This window comes from Pseudophryne corroboree, chromosome 11 (genome assembly GCF_028390025.1).
Source record: "Pseudophryne corroboree isolate aPseCor3 chromosome 11, aPseCor3.hap2, whole genome shotgun sequence".
NCBI lineage: Eukaryota > Metazoa > Chordata > Amphibia > Anura > Myobatrachidae > Pseudophryne > Pseudophryne corroboree.
In genome coordinates, this window is record NC_086454.1 from 92,944,224 (window position 1) to 92,959,417 (window position 15,194).

General features: G+C 46.4%; 1 protein-coding gene and 1 pseudogene across 11 annotated transcripts in view; both read left to right on the forward strand.

The window, feature by feature from the left end:
• The window catches only part of CKAP5 (cytoskeleton associated protein 5), a 334,214-nt gene that overhangs the window by 174,806 nt on the left and 144,214 nt on the right, over nucleotides 1-15,194 (forward strand). The gene's annotated exons all lie outside the window — the stretch shown is intronic.
• LOC134971093 (U6 spliceosomal RNA) lies at nucleotides 3,761-3,876 on the forward strand (annotated as a pseudogene).

The following is a 15,194-nucleotide window of genomic DNA, read 5'->3' on the forward strand; positions in this document are numbered from 1 at the left end:
GTGGTGCCTCCGGTGGCACCGTGGGATCTAAATGTAGTTTTAGATTTCCTCAAATCCCATTGGTTTGAACCACTAAAAAATGTGGATTTGAAATATCTCACATGGAAAGTGACTATGTTACTGGCCCTGGCTTCCGCCAGGAGAGTATCTGAACTGGCGGCTTTATCTTATAAAAGCCCTTATTTAATTTTCCATTCGGATAGGGCAGAGCTGCGGACGCGTCCGCATTTTCTCCCTAAGGTGGTATCAGCGTTTCACCTGAACCAGCCTATTGTAGTGCCTGCGGCTACAAGCGACTTGGAGGACTCCAAGTTGTTGGACGTTGTCAGAGCTTTAAAAATATACATTTCAAGGACGGCTGGAGTCAGAAAATCTGACTCGCTGTTTATACTGTATGCACCCAACAAGTTGGGTGCGCCTGCTTCTAAGCAGTCGATTGCTCGTTGGATTTGTAACACAATTCAACTTGCACATTCTGTGGCAGGCCTGCCACAGCCTAAATCTGTTAAGGCCCATTCCACAAGGAAGGTGGGCTCATCTTGGGCGGCTGCCCGAGGGGTCTCGGCATTACAACTCTGCCGAGCAGCTACGTGGTCAGGGGAGAACACGTTTGTAAAATTCTACAAATTTGATACCCTGGCAAAAGAGGACCTGGAGTTCTCTCATTCGGTGCTGCAGAGTCATCCGCACTCTCCCGCCCGTTTGGGAGCTTTGGTATAATCCCCATGGTCCTTTCAGGAACCCCAGCATCCACTAGGACGATAGAGAAAATAAGAATTTACTTACCGATAATTCTATTTCTCGGAGTCCGTAGTGGATGCTGGGCGCCCATCCCAAGTGCGGATTATCTGCAATACTTGTACATAGTTATTGTTAACTAATTCGGGTTATTGTTTAGGGAGCCATCTTTCAGAGGCTCCTCTGTTATCATACTATTAACTGGGTTTAGATCACAAGTTGTACGGTGTGATTGGTGTGGCTGGTATGAGTCTTACCCGGGATTCAAAATCCTCCCTTATTGTGTACGCTCGTCCGGGCACAGTACCTAACTGGAGTCTGGAGGAGGGTCATAGGGGGAGGAGCCAGTGCACACCACCTGATCTGGAAAAGCTTTACTTTTTGTGCCCTGTCTCCTGCGGAGCCGCTATTCCCCATGGTCCTTTCAGGAACCCCAGCATCCACTACGGACTCCGAGAAATAGAATTATCGGTAAGTAAATTCTTATTTTTTTCTTCTTCCTCTTGTCAACCATCTGGGGGACGCTGCGCCGTTACTTGTGGGTTAGAGATGTGTGGTAGTGGAGTTTGGCACAGGACCTATCAAAAACACTGCCTCCTCCCCCCGTCTAACCCCTCCCATCTCCTTCCTGCCCAGCCATCAACTCCGTTTTAGTTTTGTGCCGGTGGCGTACAGACAGTTTTTCTTTCATCTTAGATTTAGTGAGGTTTTTTATTTTTTTGGGGATTTTCTCAAAGTACCTAGTCCCTGTTTACAGGTGACAGGTACTGCTGGAGTGGGCTTAGTTAGTGATGATCCCACTCTGATCTGCCGCTGGAGGCCACCACACTTTGGTCACTGGGGCCCCATTCCTCTTTTCCAGGATACAGGATGCTGCAGGGATAATGTACAGGACAGCCACAATCTGTCACTGACCGTATTGGGCTGTCCCCTCTGTTTGTATATATATATATATATATATATATATATATATGTGTGTGTGTGTGTGTATATATATGTATATGTATGTATGTATGTATGTATGTATATATATATATATATATATATATATATATATATATATATATATATATGTATATGTATATTATATTTAAAGAAAAATGGTGGTATTGGCGCTACTCCTCTCCTTAAAGCTTAGTAAAATGTCCTTTTTCCTCCTCTGTGGTGACAGGACTTTCCTTTTGGAAGTGCACTACCCGTGTTATATAGGGTGGCAGCCCTTTTCTCCTGTGGTTTGCTGTTCAGGCTAACCGTTTGAATTCTAAAAAACAAAAAATGAGAATAGGCGCCTCCTAGTGCATTAACTCACATAAAAATGTGACCTCCACCTTAAATAACACCCTCTGTTATACACCTGGCAGATACAAACTTGGGAAAAGCACCACCAGGATTATCGTGATGAAAAATATCCCCATTATACACTGAAATACATGGTATTTTGCGATTCATTTAGGTGGTTGGAATTCCACCATACAAGGTACACCTTGAATTCACCAGGGTGTTATTTAAGGTGGAGGTCACATTTTTATGTGAGTTAATGCATTAGGAGGCACCTATTCTCATTCTTTGTAGGATAGAGGATAGAGGATAGAGGATAGAGGATAGAGGATAGAGGATAGAGGATAGAGGATAGAGGATAGAGGATAGAGGATAGAGGATAGAGGATAGAGGATAGAGGATAGAGGATAGAGGATAGAGGATAGAGGATAGAGGATAGAGGATAGAGGATAGAGGATAGAGGATAGAGGATAGAGGATAGAGGATAGAGGATAGAGGATAGAGGATAGAGGATAGAGGATAGAGGATAGAGGATAGAGGATAGAGGATAGAGGATAGAGGATAGAGGATAGAGGATAGAGGATAGAGGATAGAGGATAGAGGATAGAGGATAGATATATTGGATAGAGGATAGATATATTGGATAGAGGATAGATATATTGGATAGAGGATAGATATATTGGATAGAGGATAGATATATTGGATAGAGGATAGATATATTGGATAGAGGATAGATATATTGGATAGAGGATAGATATATTGGATAGAGGATAGATATATTGGATAGAGGATAGATATATTGGATAGAGGATAGATATATTGGATAGAGGATAGATATATTGGATAGAGGATAGATATATTGGATAGAGGATAGATATATTGGATAGAGGATAGATATATTGGATAGAGGATAGATATATTGGATAGAGGATAGATATATTGGATAGAGGATAGATATATTGGATAGAGGATAGATATATTGGATAGAGGATAGATATATTGGATAGAGGATAGATATATTGGATAGAGGATAGATATATTGGATAGAGGATAGATATATTGGATAGAGGATAGATATATTGGATAGAGGATAGATATATTGGATAGAGGATAGATATATTGGATAGAGGATAGATATTTCTCCTTCATCCACTAGGGGCCACTGGAGCGTAGTTACAATGGGGATATAGTAGGCAGTAATTGGGAGCTGGCACTTTAAAATTCTCAACCTGTGGCTAGCTCCTCCCCTACTATCTCCCCTCCAAGCCAGTCTTAGTATGTGCCCGATGTGAGCTGGTTCACTTGGGTTTAGCTGAAGAAATTTTTCTTTATTATTTTATTTTTCTTTCTTACAGACTGGCAGCTCTGCCACTGCCAGTCTGCACCGTGGGAGCTGCCGGCGGGGTCCCATCGCAGCTGCGTGCGGCTAGGGATGGGCCCCGGCTGAGGGAGACACTGAGCTCTCCTGAGTCGGCGGACACCGCTGCGTGCGGCGCGTGTCGCGGCCACTCCATCCAGCAGAAGATTCCGGCAGCATGGCAGCGGTGAGTATCAAAAATGGCCGGACACCGCTGCGTGCGGCTCGTGTCGGGGCCACTCCATCAGAAGATGAGTACAAAAGGGACCGGACACCGCTGCGTGCGGCGTGTGTCGGAGCCTCGGGGTCGAGTTGGAGTACGCCTAAAGTGTGGTGAGTACAAACATCCCCCCTTGTCACTGATGTATGTTTTATCATGTGTTTGAAGTGCTTGCTTCGGCAGCACTAAATTGGAACGATATAGAGAAGTTTAGCAAAGCCCCTGCGCAGCATGAGCCCTGTGCAAGGATGACATGCAAATTCTTGAAGCGTTCCATATAATCCTGACCAGAATTAAACAGTTTCAGTTTTCAACATAGGTATGGTCCCCTATACTCCAGTCATAGAAGGCTGGAGTGCATCAAAGGCGCTTAATAATTTGAACTTGGCGCCATTATATGGGGGGCGGAGCTTCAGCCCGCTCTGTAAGCGGGCTCAGCGCTCTTCACTACCCGGCTGCAGAAGGCAGCCGGGGGATACACAGTGAGAATAGAAGCTGTATGCCAGAGTCTAAGGAGCATACTTAGCACATTATTATTTGCAAAAGTGAGTCATTATTGCTCACACAGCTAGGCTCCAGACTCTGGCACACAAGGTCACATGGGACTCGGTGCATGAAACGCTCCCCGGCCACAGCTTACAAGCGGCCGGGGAGATACAGGGCGCTTCCCGCTTATGGTAGAGCAGGTTTAAATTTGGCGCCGAAGCGGAGGGGGCGGAGCTAACTCCCGCTCTGTTCGGCGGGCTAAGCGCACTCCGTCCCCCGGCCGCTACAGGACACGCCGCTGCACTGTCACACCGCTCCCCGGCCGCTGCAAGCTCCCTTCCCTCTCCGGGCTGTTCAGGGAGGATAAAGGTAGGATGTGGGGGTGAAGGCTATTCCCGCTTTGCTCAGCGGGCTCCCGGCGGCGGATCGCAGCGTTCACTGCCTCTAGACACAAATCCTGTCTCAGGGGGGGTTTTTAAATTTTCTGTGCAGGGAGTTGCTGACATTCCTCCCTGCAGGAGAGTCCTCTGACAGGCATTTCATACAGGAGCCTGCTCTATTACAGGAGCTGGGGCTCATCTCATAATGATTCAAAAATGTGCACAATTTATTTACCATACATATACTACAGTATTTATCTACCCTAATGGGTTCACATACAGGGTTGGATTCACTGTGGGTGTGTATATATATATATATATATAGATGTGTATGTATGAATATATATATATATATATAGATGTGTGGAGGTATGTATATAGATATATGCATACAATGCCGTATATAGGGCAGTGCGGATGGTGTGGTGGTTGGCGTTGCTGCCTTGCGGCATGGAGGGCGTGGGTCTGGTTCCTACCAGTGCCCTACTTTTGTGTAGTTTGTACAGAGGTGTCCACATACATCTTTAAGATAAAACAAACCACTTCCGCAATGTTTTCTAATAACAAAATACCTCCTTGCCACATAACAATTTCCCCCATCTTTTCTCACAGTCTGGTCACCATTTTGAAAAGCCAGCGGAACCTCCGAGAAACATCTGGTGCACCTAAATTTAGCAGTACACTACATACAGTGTGGTCTTCCCTTTATTATTCCTTGGCTAGTTACTAATGCTATTTGTAATTTGGGGAATGCGTGTAAGGCATCAGACAAATAGCGCTGCGGCTCAGTACGCTAGTAGCGGGTATCTGTACAGGGGGACCAGGGTTTGAAAATAAAGAAACTTTAAGGGGAGCCCCTATAGCCTAGGGCTAAGACTCCTGTCCCACAGCGCAGCGCTACTGGTTCAGGTCTCCGCTGCTCCAGAAAGTTTATTTGATGTCGGTCACTATATATTATAGTGCAGACTTTACATATGGCTGTGTTTCTTTAACCCACCTTTTCTCCTCTCACCTGGGATAGTTAAAGAATTCCCTCTTAGGTGTGAAGTATGCGGTGGAGCCATCTGCAGAGCCCTCCACGCGCCTGCAGGACACTCCTGTTGAACAGCTCAGATTATACAGGTAATGTCACTATTAACCAGAGATCTTGTACGTCATTTCACCTCTCCAGGTTTCTAAAGGAACCTTGCTAACCTTCCAGGTTACAATACTAATGATGTCTGTTTTCTGTGGAGTCTGAACCAGTGTCTCAGAATATCCAGGTGCATTATACAGCAGTTCGTCTGGTACTGCAGGTAAAGGAGGCGGACACGTCAAGTCCATCAGGGTTCGACGCCAATGACGAAATGACAGCGACTGGCCCAGTCTCGGATGAGCTGGGCAGGCTCCGGTAGGCGGCCGTCAGACACCCGAACACACAAAATCAGGTATCAAACAATGTTTGTTTTCCCTACCCTCTTCCCACAGTCGTCAGGAGATGGTATCAGAACCTTTCTAGGATATACCCCTCGATGTACCGCCGGTCCAACAAGCTGCCGTTTTCCTGAGCAACCTTGTTCAGGGACCCATCGAAGACATATACGGCAGCATGTTTCTACCTTGTCCGGAACAGGTAGGTTGTGGAACAATTGTCCTCTAGGTTACAGGATGTTTCACATCAGGATCAATTGATACTTTGGTACAGGTCCGAATCACGATTCTGCTCTATGATCTTTGAAGGTCACCACGTCTGCAGACTCGGACCCTGCATTTTCGCTTGGGCTGTCTTAAACCGTCGACCTCTGGGGCTGCGACTGTGACAGGTGAACATGTAATCCTACGGGGCAGATGGTTCAGGGGAAGGAACTTTCTGCAGGATTTCTTGAACCATTGGAGGTAAGTCCACTTTGCTTTCTCCTAATACTGCCCCAGCTCCAAGACAGACCGTTACCGGTCTTTCCTTTAGATTTTTCCGTGACCCTTCGGAAACTTTCGACTCCACACGGGCGATATTTCAGTCGCCAGGGGATCTCAAAAAAAAAAAAAAAAAAAAGAGCTGAAGCAGAGGTTCAGCATCATCCTTATAAACCCACTACAGGTCAGACTTTCCTACCACCTGGAGGGTCCCAGGGTAGGCGCAGGTCGGTGGTCCTATGGGAAGAACTGAGAAGGCTGGGGCAAACTAGATTTCGGAACAACCATCTCAGGAGTCCCTCGGCAGGGGGCGGCCGATTTACGATGACAAGAGTCATACTGCAGGCGGCGCTCCATATGCTTCTAACCGCAAAGAGTGTTGATCCCTGTTTTTCACATATCATTTGAATCGGGACAGTTCTCAGGCCTTTGTTTTCTTCTCACGTTCCGAAGCCAGTTGGCTCGGCCAGACCTATTCTGGCCTTACAATCCTTTCAGTCTGTGATTGCTTTTTTTTTTTGAACAAGAAAGGGAGTTTTTACGTGTCCCTTGTCTTCAGAGATGCCTGTTTACTGATTTCAGTTGGACGGGCTTTTCTCAGATTCACATTACAGGATTCTCATTTTCACTGTCAGTCCTTTCCTCTCGGTATCTCTTCCGCTCCCACAGAGTTCAGGAAGATCACAGAATAACTCTTTCAAGGGCAGAAGGTGACGTTGGTTCCCTAAATGGACAATCTACTGCTGCTTTCCCACTCTGTACATTAGGTGGCTTCTGAATATCCGGAGGATCCAGGAGCTTATGGTTCAACACAGATCCAATTTATGCTCCTCATAGACGTTTCTCAACTTGGTCCGTCAGAGGATTTTTCCTTCCTCGGCACCAGGTACTCTATTCCTTCAGTCAAGTTGCGACGCAAGGAGTGGTCGCCTCCATTCCTCTCTGAGCGGGGGACAACATTCCTCTCTGAACGGGGGACAACATCCCTCTCTGAGCGGGGGACAACAATCTTCTTTCCGGGTCAAGCCACCAGGTCAGACTCCCGGGGGAGAAAACATTCCCCGGAGTTTTGTCAGCTGGTCCGCTGTGGGCGGAGATTTCGGATCGACCTCAGGGCGTTCTGACTGACTTTTTAACCCTTTACTACTCTCGGGCGTGAGCTCGGGCAGTAGCCGAGGAGGCCCTCAGGGCTCCGGGGAGTTTTCTGGTTATTCTATCCGGCCTCCCTTTTTTAATTTCTACCTCCGGTTCGGTAACACAGGAGGGGATTATGCGTGCTAGTCCTCTCGGTGGCTCTGGTTGGGCCACAGATGTCTTGAAGATACAGATACACCTGTTGTCAGTAGAGGAGCCTATGCTACTACCTCGACTGGACTGTCCACTTCAACAACTTTTCCTTGTTCAATCTTACACTGGTTCCGTGTAACCGTGTGACTGTTCACGAGACCTCAGAAGGGAGTAGTTCCCTAGGTTGGTTAGGCCTACCGGGCCCCGATTTCAGAAGTCTGTTACCTCTTCTCGCTTTTGCCACTTTTGGAAAACTGTATCGGACATAATAAGCATAAAAGGGGTTTTCCCCTTCTTTCAGTTACCATTCAGCCGTCATCTTTGGTTTCTCTGGGAGGTTTTGCTCCGCTGCGCTTCATACCACACTGACCTGAATTTTAGGTCTCTGTTTTTTTCGGTTTTCTTCCAAAAGAGATTAGCCTAGCGGCCGTAGGTTCGGCCTCTTTTTCAGGGAGTGCTCTATGGCATCTCCCCCGGCTGAGTTTCGGTCTCAGCGGTCGTTTCTTCCTGAGGGGATGTCCATTTTTCCGACAAATCTGACACTAGTGTTTTTTGGTCCTCTTTGAATGTTGTCATGGCTCGCCGACTCTCCCTACAGAGGTCTTCGGCTATTCGACAAAGTGTTTTCTTCTTGGTGCTGTACAATGCTCCCGTGCTAAATAGCCGGGGTCCCAACATACGCTGGGCCGTTGGATACATCTAACCATCAGACAGTCTTCTTGGAGGTTGCTAGGGAGCCTCCGTATTCCATTTCAGCGCACTTAACGCGCGTGGTAAGACCTTTGTGGGCGGCTGCCCGTGGGGTCTCCATAAATAGTTTGTCGGGCGGCTACTTGGTCGGACTGACATTCCTATTGTCAAATTCTACAAGTTTGACACTTTTGCGGCCTCTGCATCACAATTTGGCCGAGCAGTTTTTACAGGACTCGCAGCGCTCTCCCGCCCGTTTTTGGGAGCTCTGGGACGTCCCCATTGTAACTACGCTCCAGTGGCCCCTAGTGGATGAAGGAGAAAACAGGATTTTGGTACTTACCGATAAATCCCTTTCTCCGATTCCACAGGGGCCACTGGACGCCCGCCCAGCGCTGTTCCTCCTTGTTTTTTGCTTAACGGTTTGCAGATCACCATATGACTGCTTGTTGAGTTCAGGCTAGCCTGGTTTTTTGTCAGGTTCTGTTCCAGGTTTAGTTTGGGTTATCCTGGTTTACAGGGCGTCATTAACCTCCTCTACCTTAAGGTTTGTTTATTCCATCTCTCATCGGGCACAGTTTTACGTAGACTGGCTTGGAGGGGAGATAGTAGGGGAGGAGCTAGCCACAGGTTGAGAATTTTAAAGTGCCAGCTCCCAATTACTGCCTACTATATCCCCATTGTAACTACGCTCCAGTGGCCCCTGTGGAATCGGAGAAAGGGATTTATCGGTAAGTACCAAAATCCTGTTATTGGATAGAGGATAGATATATTGGATAGAGGATAGATATATTGGATAGAGGATAGATATATTGGATAGAGGATAGATATATTGGATAGAGGATAGATATATTGGATAGAGGATAGATATATTGGATAGAGGATAGATATATTGGATAGAGGATAGATATATTGGATAGAGGATAGATATATTGGATAGAGGATAGATATATTGGATAGAGGATAGATATATTGGATAGAGGATAGATATATTGGATAGAGGATAGATATATTGGATAGAGGATAGATATATTGGATAGAGGATAGATATATTGGATAGAGGATAGATATATTGGATAGAGGATAGATATATTGGATAGAGGATAGATATATTGGATAGAGGATAGATATATTGGATAGAGGATAGATATATTGGATAGAGGATAGATATATTGGATAGAGGATAGATATATTGGATAGAGGATAGATATATTGGATAGAGGATAGATATATTGGATAGAGGATAGATATATTGGATAGAGGATAGATATATTGGATAGAGGATAGATATATTGGATAGAGGATAGATATATTGGATAGAGGATAGATATATTGGATAGAGGATAGATATATTGGATAGAGGATAGATATATTGGATAGAGGATAGATATATTGGATAGAGGATAGATATGTGTAGTTAATGTTAACCATCCCCCCCCACCCTGGCTCCAGAGGTGAGCGGTTGAGTCGTGGGGACAAAAAGTTTTTATTATAGCAGGGTGCTAAGCGGGGTCCGGGAGTGTGGTGTGCACTCCCCGAGACCATAACATGTTTTAATTTGTGCCCGAATGGCCGCTGTGTGCAGCGGCGCGCGGGAGACCCGAACTTCCGGTATCTGTAAGAGCACCAGCGGCGGTTACATCATCCAGGCAGGGAAGAATTCCCGCCCTGCTCAGCCCGCGCGCTATCCTACAGCATCCGGAGGGCTCCGGGCGCCATCTTCTCCGGCTGCAGACTGGGGGACGCTGTGCTACTCACGCAGGACATGGATGACACCGCTAATCTCTGGGAGAAGTTTTTATTAGAAGCAGCAACACTGTCTCTATTACCTACTAACTGCAAGTATATTTGTGTATGGTTTTCTCTAACTAGTGGGAGTTAGCAGTCAACCTTGTTGGTGTCACTAGAATCGTGGGCTAGCTGCTTGGTAATTTTTATAGGTATTTATAGTTAATTTTTACAGTAGTGCTCATAAATATTGATTTAAAAAAAAAAAGTGACAATATGGCCAGTAAGCCGGACAAAACTACAAAGGGCAAAGCGGCCTCTGTGTTTATTTTTCCTGTTCAGTGTGGCTCAAAGCTGGCTAAGGGTAGTGCTGACGCGGGTACCCTCTGCACTTCGTGCTCTGATGCATCAGTGGCGGATCAGCAGGGAGGTTCCACAGATCAGTCTATGCCTCCATGGGCCAAGAACATGGTGGATGCCATTTCGGATTTGTCCGTCTAGATTGGAGGCTGAGTCTGGTCGGTCTCGGGTAGAGCCTCTGTGGGCCCAGAATATGGGCAAGTGTCTTACTGATTTACCTCATTCTTTAAACAAGTTTGTAAACTCTGCCAGCAGTTCCGCTGCTACAAAACGGCCACAACCGTTACCCGCTACAGGTTGAGTCTCCCTTATCCAAAATGCTTGGGACCAGAGGTATTTTGGATATCGGATTTTTCCGTATTTTGGAATAATTGCATACCCTAATCCTAATGAGATCATGGTGATGGGAACTAAATCTAAGCACAGAATGCATTTATGTAACATATACACACAGCCTAAAGGTAATTTTAGCCAATATTTTTTATAACTTTGTGCATTAAACAAAGTGTGTCTACAGTCACACAATTCATTTATGTTTCATATACACCTTATACACACAGCCTGAAGGTCATTCAATACAATATTTTTAAATACTTTGTGTATTAAACAAAGTGTGTCTACAGTCACACAATTCATTTGTTTCATATACACCTTATACACACACAGCCTGAAGGTCATTTAATACAATATTTTTTATAACTTTGTGTATTAAACAAAGTTTGTGTACATTGAGCCATCAGAAAACAAAGGTTTCAGTATCTCACGCTCACTCAGAAAAGTCCGTATTTCGGAATATTCCGTATTTCGGAATATTTGGATATGGGATTCTCAACCTGTATAACATTTCCGGGGGAGGAGTTGGAGTCTCTGACATCCCCATTGGAAGAGGGGGGAGTAGATCCTGAATGGGACGAAGTTTCGGCTTGGGAAGACTAGGAGCGATCTACTAGCTCAGGTGTTAGATTGCTGATAGAAGGCATTCGTCAGACTCTTAATATTCAGGATACGGCAGTGGCAGAGACTTCCTCTGCCTTTTTCAAAAGACAGAAAAGACAAGTTACTGCCTTCCCTTCTTACTCTCACTTTGCGGATATTTTAAAAGAACCCTGGCTTAAACCAGATTCTCGTTTCCAGGCTCCTAAGAAATTAAAAAAAATTTATTTATTTTTTACAGAGGAAGACACAAAATTTTGGGAAACAGCCCCAAAGGTAGACGCTCCTATTTCACATTTAGCAAACACTACGGTTATTCCTTCTGTACAGTCCGTGACTTTAAAAGACCCTACAGATAGGAAGATGGAAGCAATACTAAAAATAAGATTTTAAACCTACCGGTAAATCTTTTTCTCCTAGTCCGTAGAGGATGCTGGTGACTCCGTAAGGACCATGGGGATAGACTGGCTCCGCAGGAGACATGGGCACTAAAAAGAACTTTAGATATGGGTGTGCACTGGCTCCTCCCTCTATGCCCCTCCTCCAGACCTCAGTTAGAGAAACTGTGCCCAGAGGAGTCTGACAGTACGAGGAAAGGATTTTGGTAATCTAAGGGTAAGATTCATACCAGCCCACACCATCTACACCGTGTAACCTGAAATATACGCAACCAGTTAACAGTATGAACAAACAGTATCAGTCAACGACTGATTTTAACTGTAACATAACCCTTATGTAAGCAAGAACTATATACAAGTCATGCAGAAATGTCCGCACTGGGATGGGCGCCCAGCATCCTCTACGGACTAGGAGAAAAAGATTTACCGGTAGGTTTTAAAATCTTATTTTCTCTTACGTCCTAGAGGATGCTGGGGACTCCGTAAGGACCATGGGGATTATACCAAAGCTCCAGACCGGGCGGGAGAGTGCGGATGACTCTGCAGCACTGATTGAGCAAACATGAGGTCCTCATCAGCCAGGGTATCAAACTTTTAGAATTTTGCAAAAGTGTTTGAACCCGACCAAGTAGCTGCTCGGCAAAGCTGTAAAGCCGAGACGCCTCGGGCAGCCGCCCAAGAAGAGCCCACCTTCCTAGTGGAATGGGCCTTTACCGAATTTGGTAACTGCAATCCAGCCGTAGAATGAGCTTGCTGAATCGTGTTACAGATCCAGCGAGCAATAGTCTGCTTAGAAGCAGGAGCGCTAACCTTGTTGGCTGCATATAGGACAAACAGTGCCTCTGTTTTCCTAACCCGAGCCGTTCTGGCTACATACATTTTCAATGTCCTGACCACATCAAGGGACTCGGAATCCCCCAAGTCCCGCGTAGCCACAGGCACCACAATAGGTTGGTTCATATGAAAAGAGGAAACCAACAAAATTAAGGACAAGTCCGCAACTCAGCTCTATCCACATGGAAGATCAGATAGGGGCTTTTGTGAGACAAAGCCGCTAACTCAGATACTCTCCTAGCAGATGCCAAGGCCAACAACATGACCACCTTCCAAGTGAGATACTTTAATTCCACTGTTTGAAGCTGCTCAAACCAGTGAGACTTAAGGAACCGTAACACCACGTTAAGGTCCCATGGTGCCACTGGAGGCACAAAAGGAGGCTGGATATGCAGCACTCCCTTCACAAAAGTCTGGACTTCTGGGAGAGAAGCCAATTCCTTCTGAAAGAAAATGGATAGGGCCGAAATCTGAACTTTAATGGAGCCTAATTTTAGGCCCAAATTCACTCCAGTCTGGAGGAAGTGAAGAAAACGGCCCAGATGGAATTCTTCCGGAGGAGCTTTCTTGGACTCACACCAAGACACATACTTCCTCCAAATACGGTGATAATGTTTCGCCGTCACCTCCTTCTTAGCCTTTATCAGAGTAGGAATGACCTCATCCGGAATGCCCTTTTCAGCTAGGATCCGGCGTTCAACCGCCAGGCCGTCAAATGCAGCCGCGGTAAGTCTTGGAATAGACAGGGCCCCTGTTGCAACAGGTCCTCTCTGAGAGGAAGAGGCCACGGATCTTCTGTGAGCATTTCCTGCAGATCCGGATACCAGGCCCTTCGAGGCCAATCTGGAACAATGAGAATTGTCTGTACTCCTCTTCGTCTTATGATTCTCAATATCTTTGAGATGAGAGGAAGAGGAGGGAACACATAGACCGACTGGAACACCCACTGTCACCAGGGCGTCCACTGCTATTGCCTGAGGGTCTCTTGATCTGGTGCAATATCTCGGAAGTTTCTTGTTGAGGCGTGACGCCATCATGTCTATTTGAGGCAGCCCCCACTGATTTGTTTTCTCTGTAAAGACTTCCAGATGAAGTCCCCACTCTCCGGGATGTAGATCGTGTCTCCTGAGGAAGTCTGCTTCCCAGTTGTCCACTCCCTAAATGAAGACTGCTGTCAGAGCGCTTACATGATTTCCGCCCAGCGAAGAATCCTTGTGTCTTCTGCCATTGCCACTCTGCTCTTTTTTCCGCATTGGCGGTTTACATGAGCCACTGCGGTTATGTCTGACTGAATCAGAACAGGTAGGTCGCGAAGCAAATTCTCCGCTTGACGAAGGCCGTTGTATATGGCCCTTAATTCCAGTACGTTGATGTGTAGACAAGCCTCCTGGCTTGACCACAGACCTTGGAAGTTTCTTCCCTGTGTGACTGCTCCCCATCCTCGGAGGCTCGCATCCGTGGTTACCAGAACCCAGTGCTGAATGCCGAACCTGCGACCCTCTAGAAGGTGAGCACTCTGCAGCCACCACAGGAGAGATACCCTGGCCCTTGGGGACAGGCTGATCATCTGATGTATATGTAGATGTGACCCGGATCACTTGTCCAGAAGGTCCCACTGAAAAGTCTTCACATGGAACCTTGCCGAATGGAATGGCCTCGTAAGACACCACCATCTTTCCCAGAACTCTAGTGCATTGATCGGCTTCAACAGGTCCCTGACCAAACTCTGGAGTTCCTGGGCCTTTTCCAACGGGAGAAAAACCCTTTTCTGTTCTGTATCCAGAATCATGCCTAAGAAAGGCAAACGGTTCGTTGGAACCAACTGTGACTTTGGTAGATTGAGAATCCAGCTGTGCTGCTGCAACACCCTCAGGGAGAGTGATAGGCTGTTCAGCAACTGCTCTCTTGATCTCGCTGTTATTAGGAGATCGTCTAAGTACGAGATAATTGTGACTCCCTGCCTGCGCAGGAGCACCATCATTTCCGCCATTACCTTGGTGAAAAACCTCTGGGCCGTGGAAAGCCCAAACGGCAACGTCTGAAATTGGTAATGACAATCCTGTACAGCAAATCTCAGGAACGCCTGATGAGGAGGATATATGGGGGGACGTGAAGGTATGCATCCTTTATGTCCAGGGACACCATATAACCCCCCCTTTCCAGGCTGACGATGACCACTCTGAGCGATTCCATCTTTAACTTGAACCTCTAAGTAAAGGTTTAAGGATTTTAATTTCAGAATGGGTCTGGACCACAAACAGGGTTGAGTAATACCCCATCCCCTGTTGAAGCAGGGTAACTTTGACCACCACTTGTTGAAGACACAATTTTTGAATCGCATTTAAAACTACCTCCCTCTCTGGTGAAGAAGCCGGTAGGGCCGATTTGAAAAACCGGCGAGGAGGTACCTCTTCGAATTCCAGCCTGTAACCCTGGGAAACAATGTGTATTGCCTAGGGATCCACCTGTGATTGAACCCAGACATGGCTGAAAAGTCGAAGACGTGCCCCCACTGGGGCGGACTCCCTCAGCGGAACCCCAGCGTCATGTGGTGGATTTTGTAGAAGCCGGGGAGGACTTCTGCTCCTGGGAACTAGCTGTAGTTGGCACCT